This window comes from Magnolia sinica, chromosome 9 (genome assembly GCF_029962835.1).
Source record: "Magnolia sinica isolate HGM2019 chromosome 9, MsV1, whole genome shotgun sequence".
NCBI lineage: Eukaryota > Viridiplantae > Streptophyta > Magnoliopsida > Magnoliales > Magnoliaceae > Magnolia > Magnolia sinica.
In genome coordinates, this window is record NC_080581.1 from 45,476,096 (window position 1) to 45,483,590 (window position 7,495).

Sequence of the window (7,495 nt, forward strand, 5' to 3'; positions counted from 1 at the left end):
GTGTTGTTGTGCACTATGAATAGTGCCGTTGTGCAAAAATAGCCTTCACATGTGTGAAAAGCCTATAAATACCCCTCTCCCTACTCATTTGGTAAGAACAAAAGTTAGAGAAGTTCAAAGAGCCCCCAGAGCAAGAGGAAAACAGAAGTTTCCACACAATAGAAGTCTCCGCGCAATAGAAGTTTCTGCACAGTGGATTCCTCACAGTGGATTCTACGTAATGGATTCCCTACAGTGGATTCTACACAATAGAGTCCCACAATGAAGACTGCATACTCGGGTCCACACGGAAGGGATTGACACACAATGATTACGTGGCATATTCACATGTGTAGGAGGGTTATAAATACACCATGACCCCTCTAAAGGGAGGAAGAGCACCAGATTCAAGAGAAGATAAAGGAGAAGTGGAAAGAGGCAGAGTTTACACATATTGTATGGAATAGGTGTTGTGCGGTGCACGACACTATTAGCGCACAACAAGTTGCAGCGCACAGTGCTCCAATGCACAACCCACAACAAAAATATGGCACAATCGAAATATGGTACAATAAAAATATGGCACAACAGAAATATGGCACAACAGAATTATGGCATAACGGAATTATGGCACAACGGAGTTATGGCACAACCCAAGTTCATGAAGTTTCCAAGTTTTCTTAGAATGTGCATCAGTGTTCTTGCCTAGAATGCCCTGTCCTTGATCAAACGCTCCAATTGTTGGATTTATAAAGAGAAAGTAAGGGAAATGTGAAGCCTAGAAAGAGATCTTCAGGAGAAAAAAGAGTTCATCCGTACGACTGAAAGGATGAGAGGAAGGATGATCAATTCCTATCGCATAACCAAATCAAGTCTCTTCAAGACCCCACAACTTCTTCTGTCTCTACGATGAACATTGAAAGCATCGAAATGCTGCCAAAATTACCATTAAATTACTTTCTCTTTCAATTGTACTCTATTTTTAGAATCAAGGGAATATGAGGATGTAAATGAACTCAGATTGAATAGAATACTTTGTGATCATTGTTCTCTCATTCTTTCTTTGTTATCATTGAATGAGATCCCCCAAATCGAACGCATTTGTTTCTTGTTCGAAACAGAAGCTAGCTTGCAATATCTTGCACCCAAATGAATAAGCTAAGAAGAAAATTATTCCATTCTGTTACCATTTTCTGTTGTAGAATAATCAAGTCTGTTCTGTGAGGTTATTCTGAAGATTGGTTGATTAATATTAGGTGTATCTTCCTTCCTTCAGGAGAGCTGCCTCAAAGTATATTAACTTTTAGAACTTTTGTTACTCTATATCTTGATGGGAATGCATGCTAATTTGTGCTAGTAGATTCTTTGTAGGAAGATATAAATGCAGCCTTAGGAAATATGACTGAAGATGATTGGAGGTGGCATATGTATCACACTGTCAAAGGAAGCAATTGGTTAGGTAATAAGTCCTTGGTTATTTGAGTTACAATGAGAAATCAATTTTTTTTTCCTTGCATCATTTGTTCTTTCTTTCTTATCTTTCTTTCTTCCTAATCTTGGGTAAGAAATATTTTACTATATCCTGTACTCTTATATTGTCTTTTCATAAACATCTTCTAGACATTCTTTGCCTTTTAAGTATTTACTTAACTACAATTGTTATTACATGTCATGTAATTTGAACCAAACTTAATGGAGCATCTCTACATTTTCCACTAGTTAACAGGTGATGGAGTCATGAGAGTGTGATTTTTGTTTTTGTTTTTTTTTTTTTTGTGTTTTTTCCCTTTATGGTGGCCCATTTGTATGCAATTCCTCTTGTAACTATTTTATGGGTGTTCTTAAAGTGGAATGTTGTTGTGTTATGTAGGCAATCAAGATGTTATCCAATATATGTGTAGAGAGGCACCAAAAGCTGTCATATAGCTTGAAAATTATGGGTTGCCATTTTCCTGAACTGAAGAAGGGAAAATATATCAGTGTGCATTTAGTGGTTAAAGCCTAAATTTTGGAAAAGGTTCACATACTCAACTTTTTTATAGGGGTAGTTAGTTTCACGAGTTATCTGTAACATTTCCTAATTTTTACCATCTTCTGTGTTGCAATTGTAAGTGGGCAGACTTATCGTTGTGCGTGTGTTGCCAATCAAATTGGTCATGCTTTATTGCACACGCTTTATGGCCAGGCAATGAGACACAATACACAGTTCTTCGTGGAATACTTTGCTTTCGATCTTATAATGGATAGTACAGGTAAGTTACTTTCTAAGTGATATATTTCTTCACCAAAAAAATTGACCTAATCTCGCTTTCCTCTGATTTGAATCTGAACTTTTTGTGGTTCTCACTTGTCAAACACATGTTGAGTGTGATAAAATTGAATTGCTTCAGTGCACCTAGAAAGTGCCAAATGATTATCTTTTGAATTTTATGTGGCATTCTTTTCCATTTTGTGGGAAATCATAAGGTGATAACTTGACATATTAAGGTAGGATACACCAGACAATTAAAGTATGGACTAGCCAGATCCATGTGCTTTTCTTCCTATTGTTGAAAGAAAGACTGAAAAAAAAGTTTTAGATTGAGAAAATCAGTAAGAGAGAAAAATGCTAGCATTGTTTGAGAAATTAGTGGCAAAGAGCCCAAAAGGGTTGTACAGCCCACATGAAAATGGTGGAAAGGAAGGAAAAGGGGATCTGTTAGAGCATTTCACATCTATGAATTCTGTTGTCATCTCTATAAACCTTGGCCCTCTTGCATTTATGGCTTACACCACTCAGAAACAGAATCCTCTCCTCACAAGGCTATTTGCCGTCGTGGATGATATATTTTGCTTGTTCTAGGGACACATTGAGAACTTTTCCATTCTAAAACAATAGTATGGACTGAACAAGACTGTAAATGAAGTTATCATTGTAATCAAAGCTTATAGGACTCTGAGGGATAGAGGTCCTTATCCTGCAGACCAAGTTGTGAGGGATCTAAATGGGAAATTCGCATTCATTCTGTTTGATAGCTCCGCAAAAGCAACCTTCATAGTTGGTGATGGTGATGGGAGTGTTTCCCTTCTTTTGGGGCACCGATTCTGAAGACAATCTTGTTCTCACAGACGATGTGGAGATCATTAAAAAGGGTTGTGGGAAATCTTTTGCACCATTTCCGAAAGGCTGCTTCTTCACAACCGCTAAAGGGTTGCAGAGTTTTAAACATCCACTCAGTGAGTTAAAGCCATTGGTGAAGGTCGATAGTCAAGGCTAGGTGTGCGGTTCGAATTATAAGGTTAATGCGGAGTCGATGAAGGATACCGGCATGCCTAGAATCGGGAGCACTGCAAATTGGTCTGTGCACTACTGATCTAATATCCACCACCCAAAGAGGCTTTGTTACAGTGTGGCCTCTAGCTTGTATTCATCATCCTATTCATAACATGGACATCATTTCTAGTTCTTATATGATTGACTTTGCTGCTTTTATATAAGAGGATGCTATGACCCCCGGGCATGTTTAAATTAATAGATTTTCTTTATATGAAGTTTTTATCCCTTGATTTGGGTCTTCTGAAATGCTAGAAAAAATGTTCTTTTCTTCCTTGTGTTTACTGACTTCACTTGTCTCCTTTTTTATCAAGGAAATGTCATATTAAAACTCATTAGGCACTAAGCTTTTGGCTCAGCAAGCCTTGCTTTTTACATAGACCATTACAAATCCATCATGGAATGTAACCAGTTAATGTTTCCATGCTGTAAATTGTAGTGTTCTCTTTCAAGAGATATGACCGATATGACCGATATGTGAAGATGCGCATAAACGAAATTTCAGAGTTGATACACAATTCTACTAATCACCAAAACTTAAACAATGCAGGTGTTTTTGTTGACTTTCAGGGGATAATTGATATGGTGAGACCATTCCTTTTGTGTTAATTTCATTCCTCTTTGAGTTTTTATTAATTTATTAAGAAAAAAGAAAATGATCATACATGATGCACTTCTTTCACTTTGTCTTTTTTTCCTCCAATGGTCATTCCGATTTATGAATGCCATGACCATTTGTAGGATGATGGAACATATGAAGCTGTTGCAGGAAAGTGACTTTGTCATTACTAGAGTTGAGTTTTGAGACAACTCTTCAAAGTATTACTGTAACAACCTTGGAAAATTTTGTGCTAATCTTTCCTTAAGTAGTTGCTTTTGGGGTAATTAGCGCTATACTCGATTACTTTTGAAATTCGCATCAATCACTTTAAATTGTATCTGCATGGCTCTAAACTTGTAGATTAGTTAGCGCTATGTTACTCTGAAACCTGGGATCCATCGCTAAATCCAGTTGTTCTGGGGAATTTTTGGAAGATCTGGATCGGACCTGGATCGCGTGTCGAAAGTCCGATGGCGATGATCATAGGCTGTTGCGGTCACCGAGTTGGGCTTGACCATCACCTCAAAAATCAAGTCCATGTGATGTTCTGGGTCGATTTGTTTGAGCTCGGATTGAAGAGTGTGAGAACGGTTGGAATTTAATAAGTTTTTATGGAATCTGAGTCGTATCGCTTGCGCGACGATTTTAAGCTATCTGACCGTTAGATTCTGACCCAATTTCACCATCTGATCAGGGAAGGTGGCCCAGGCATATCCTAGTGCTTGTGGACCTGATCGAGATTCCGTGACCGTTGAATTGAGTGTGGTCCGCTACGGCTGATCTAAAGAGTCGGTCGGTACGAAAACTCAGCCTGACCTAGATCCATGGTCAATGAACTTAAGTCCGACCTTTCGTGGTTATAGGCCCACCAGAAGTGCTTCGTTGGATCGAGAAAGGTATGCTTTGATTATAACCTAAGTATACCTTGACCCTGGGGTTATTTTCATCAATAATAGGCCTATTTATAGTCCTTAAACCCTAGCACTCTTTTCCATACGAATTTTCTCTAACCCTAGCTTGGAAAGAGAGTGGAAAAGAGAGAGTAAGTGAGAGAGATAAGTTGGTGAATCATCTTGGATTCTTCTTTGTTCTTCTTCATCTTTGAACCTTCACTTTGAATCGTTCTTCTGACAGTTCTGAGTTCATTTTGGGGTAAGTTAACCTAACCCTAATCTGCGTTAGAGTTTATATTAGTCTTGGTGTTGTTGTATCTCATTTCTATTCTTATTTTAGGGTATTCTATCGCCGTTGATGAAGACAACTCGTCTAAATCAGTTCGATGTTTCTTTCCTTGCTTAAGGTGCGGACTTTAAGTGTATAGGTTATGGTTTTCAAGGCTTTCAATGTCAGTTAATGATTTATTCTTGTTATGGATGAGATTTCACATGCTAAATGTTGTGTTTACATTGATATGCATGTGTTATATTGAGATTGTGTATTCTATGTGTATGTATAAAGTACCGTATACGTATAAAATATGCACCTGTGTTTGCCATGATTATTTGTCATGTATGTATGCTAGATGCATGTATGACAACTCCTTGGTAAAAGGAATTGTCTAAATGCATGTATTTCAACATACGCCATGTATGTTGTTCCATGTATGCTAAGTGTTTGTAGAAATGCATGAATGATCTAAAGTGTAGCTTATTACACTAATTGCGGGCGTTGAGAAATGATTCTCAACACTCCTATTGATGCGCATGATTTCCTTTATGCAAGTTACATTCCATGTTATTTAAATTCAAGCATTACCTATGCTTACATTTATGTTAAGTTGAGATTCTTCAGATGCTTATGTACCATGATTTGAGTTGTTGTTTCCTTTATTGTTCTACATTCAATTCATATATCTGTTGTAGTGTAATGTGTTTGGGACTATGCATTAGTCCAGGAAATCGGTAATCGGCCTTAAGATCGTGGCTGAGGTTGCTTTCGCCACGTAGGACGTATTAGACGAACCCGAGTCATATTAGAGTTGTCGGCAGTGGTTTGGCCACGCGGAGTGTTTGCGCACTCTATGTCGCTCAACTCAACGTGCGCTCGTGCTAGTCGAGTTCGTCAAGTAACCCGATTGTCCGATGTATGTTCACCATGTATGGACGCTATTACTTGAATCTAGGGTACCGAACTTACCAGTGAAATCCTATTAACTATGGTACTTGATCCGCTAAGACTCATGAGCCGGACATGGTGGTATGGGACACCGTGGTCGAGCTGTCGACCTACGCTGGGGTGACGAGCCTCCCCGTAGTGACCAGTGAGCAACTAAACTCGTGAGCCAATTATGGTGGTAGGGGACACTATATTCGTGCTGTCGGCCTACATTGATTGGTGACGAGCCCTTTGTAGTGACCTCGAGCATACCTGGATACCGCAAGGAGGTGACAAGCCGAACTGTGGTAGTAAGGGCATGAAAGGCGTGCATTGATTGGTGACGAGCCCTTTGCTACGACCTCAAACATATGATCGTATGAGATGTCTAGGATTGACGACCCTAGTATGGATCACTGTTTGCATGGTGATATGATGAAGGTATCTTAGCTTCCCAATCCTGCTGTGTGAAATGGACTAATAACAACTTGGTAATCATATCCATGCACCGCATTTGCATGTGCTTTGTAGATGTGGTGCAGTTTGAGGCGATGTCATGCGTAATGTAAGATGAAGACGCTGAGGGTGTACGTGTGAGGGCACGCATCATATTGCATATATCCTTGCATTAACAAGAGTACTTAGGATTTATTTAATTGTCCTGCTTTATCATTACTGCTTGATTGAACTGATAACATGTTAACCAGTGCCTTATTGTTCCACTGAGTTGATCACTCACTCCCACGTTTCTGGGGCGGTGTTAAACACCCACCAAACTCTGTCTTAGGCTCTGATGTTGCAGATGTGGATGCGACTTCTGAGGCAGAGCGGGAGCTGGATGATGATGAGGCTGCCTTCTCCTATATGCAGTTTTCAGACGGGTTCTAGCGAGCCTCGGTTTGATGTGCGGGATTATGGGATTATTTTTGGGAACTTAAATGATGTAATTTGATACTTACAATTTTGTTAAATAACACTTTCATACGATCTGGCTTGTATATGTACTTCAGGGATTTACACTTGTACACATATTTTTCTATAAGTCTTCCGCTTGCTTTATTCACTTATCCCTGAATCATATCTGTGTTTTAGCTTAATCTATTCCATGTTTTATGCACTAATACAGTCAACATACATCCATCATTAAATATGTTGCAAAAGTGATGTTTTGGAACTCGGGAGCTGAGTTATGCTCGACCCCCGAGTTTCAGGGCGTTACAAGTTGGTATCAAAGCATGATCTGGATTAAACCAGACCTGGGTTATAGTCACACACCGCACGTTGTCGCCACTTTAGTGTATTTGGGTGCGCATCTATCATAGATTTTGTATTTGTGCTCCGTAGCTTCTATCGGCGAAAGTTTCCTGAAAACCTTCACCGAGATCGAGTCTGTACTCTTACCTGATCATACACAGCGACCCGAAACCTTTCCTAGACCCTCTATTAATGAGTTTAAATGGTCTATCCTCCCTTTTTCACCTTTAAACCTTCAAGAAATCTCTATTTGA

At 39.2% G+C, this 7,495-nt stretch overlaps 1 pseudogene; it reads left to right on the forward strand.

Annotated features, from left to right (window-relative positions):
• The first annotated feature begins 2,549 nt into the window (after window positions 1-2,549).
• On the forward strand, window positions 2,550-3,525 carry LOC131256284 (stem-specific protein TSJT1-like; annotated as a pseudogene).
• The last annotated feature ends 3,970 nt before the right edge of the window (window positions 3,526-7,495 follow it).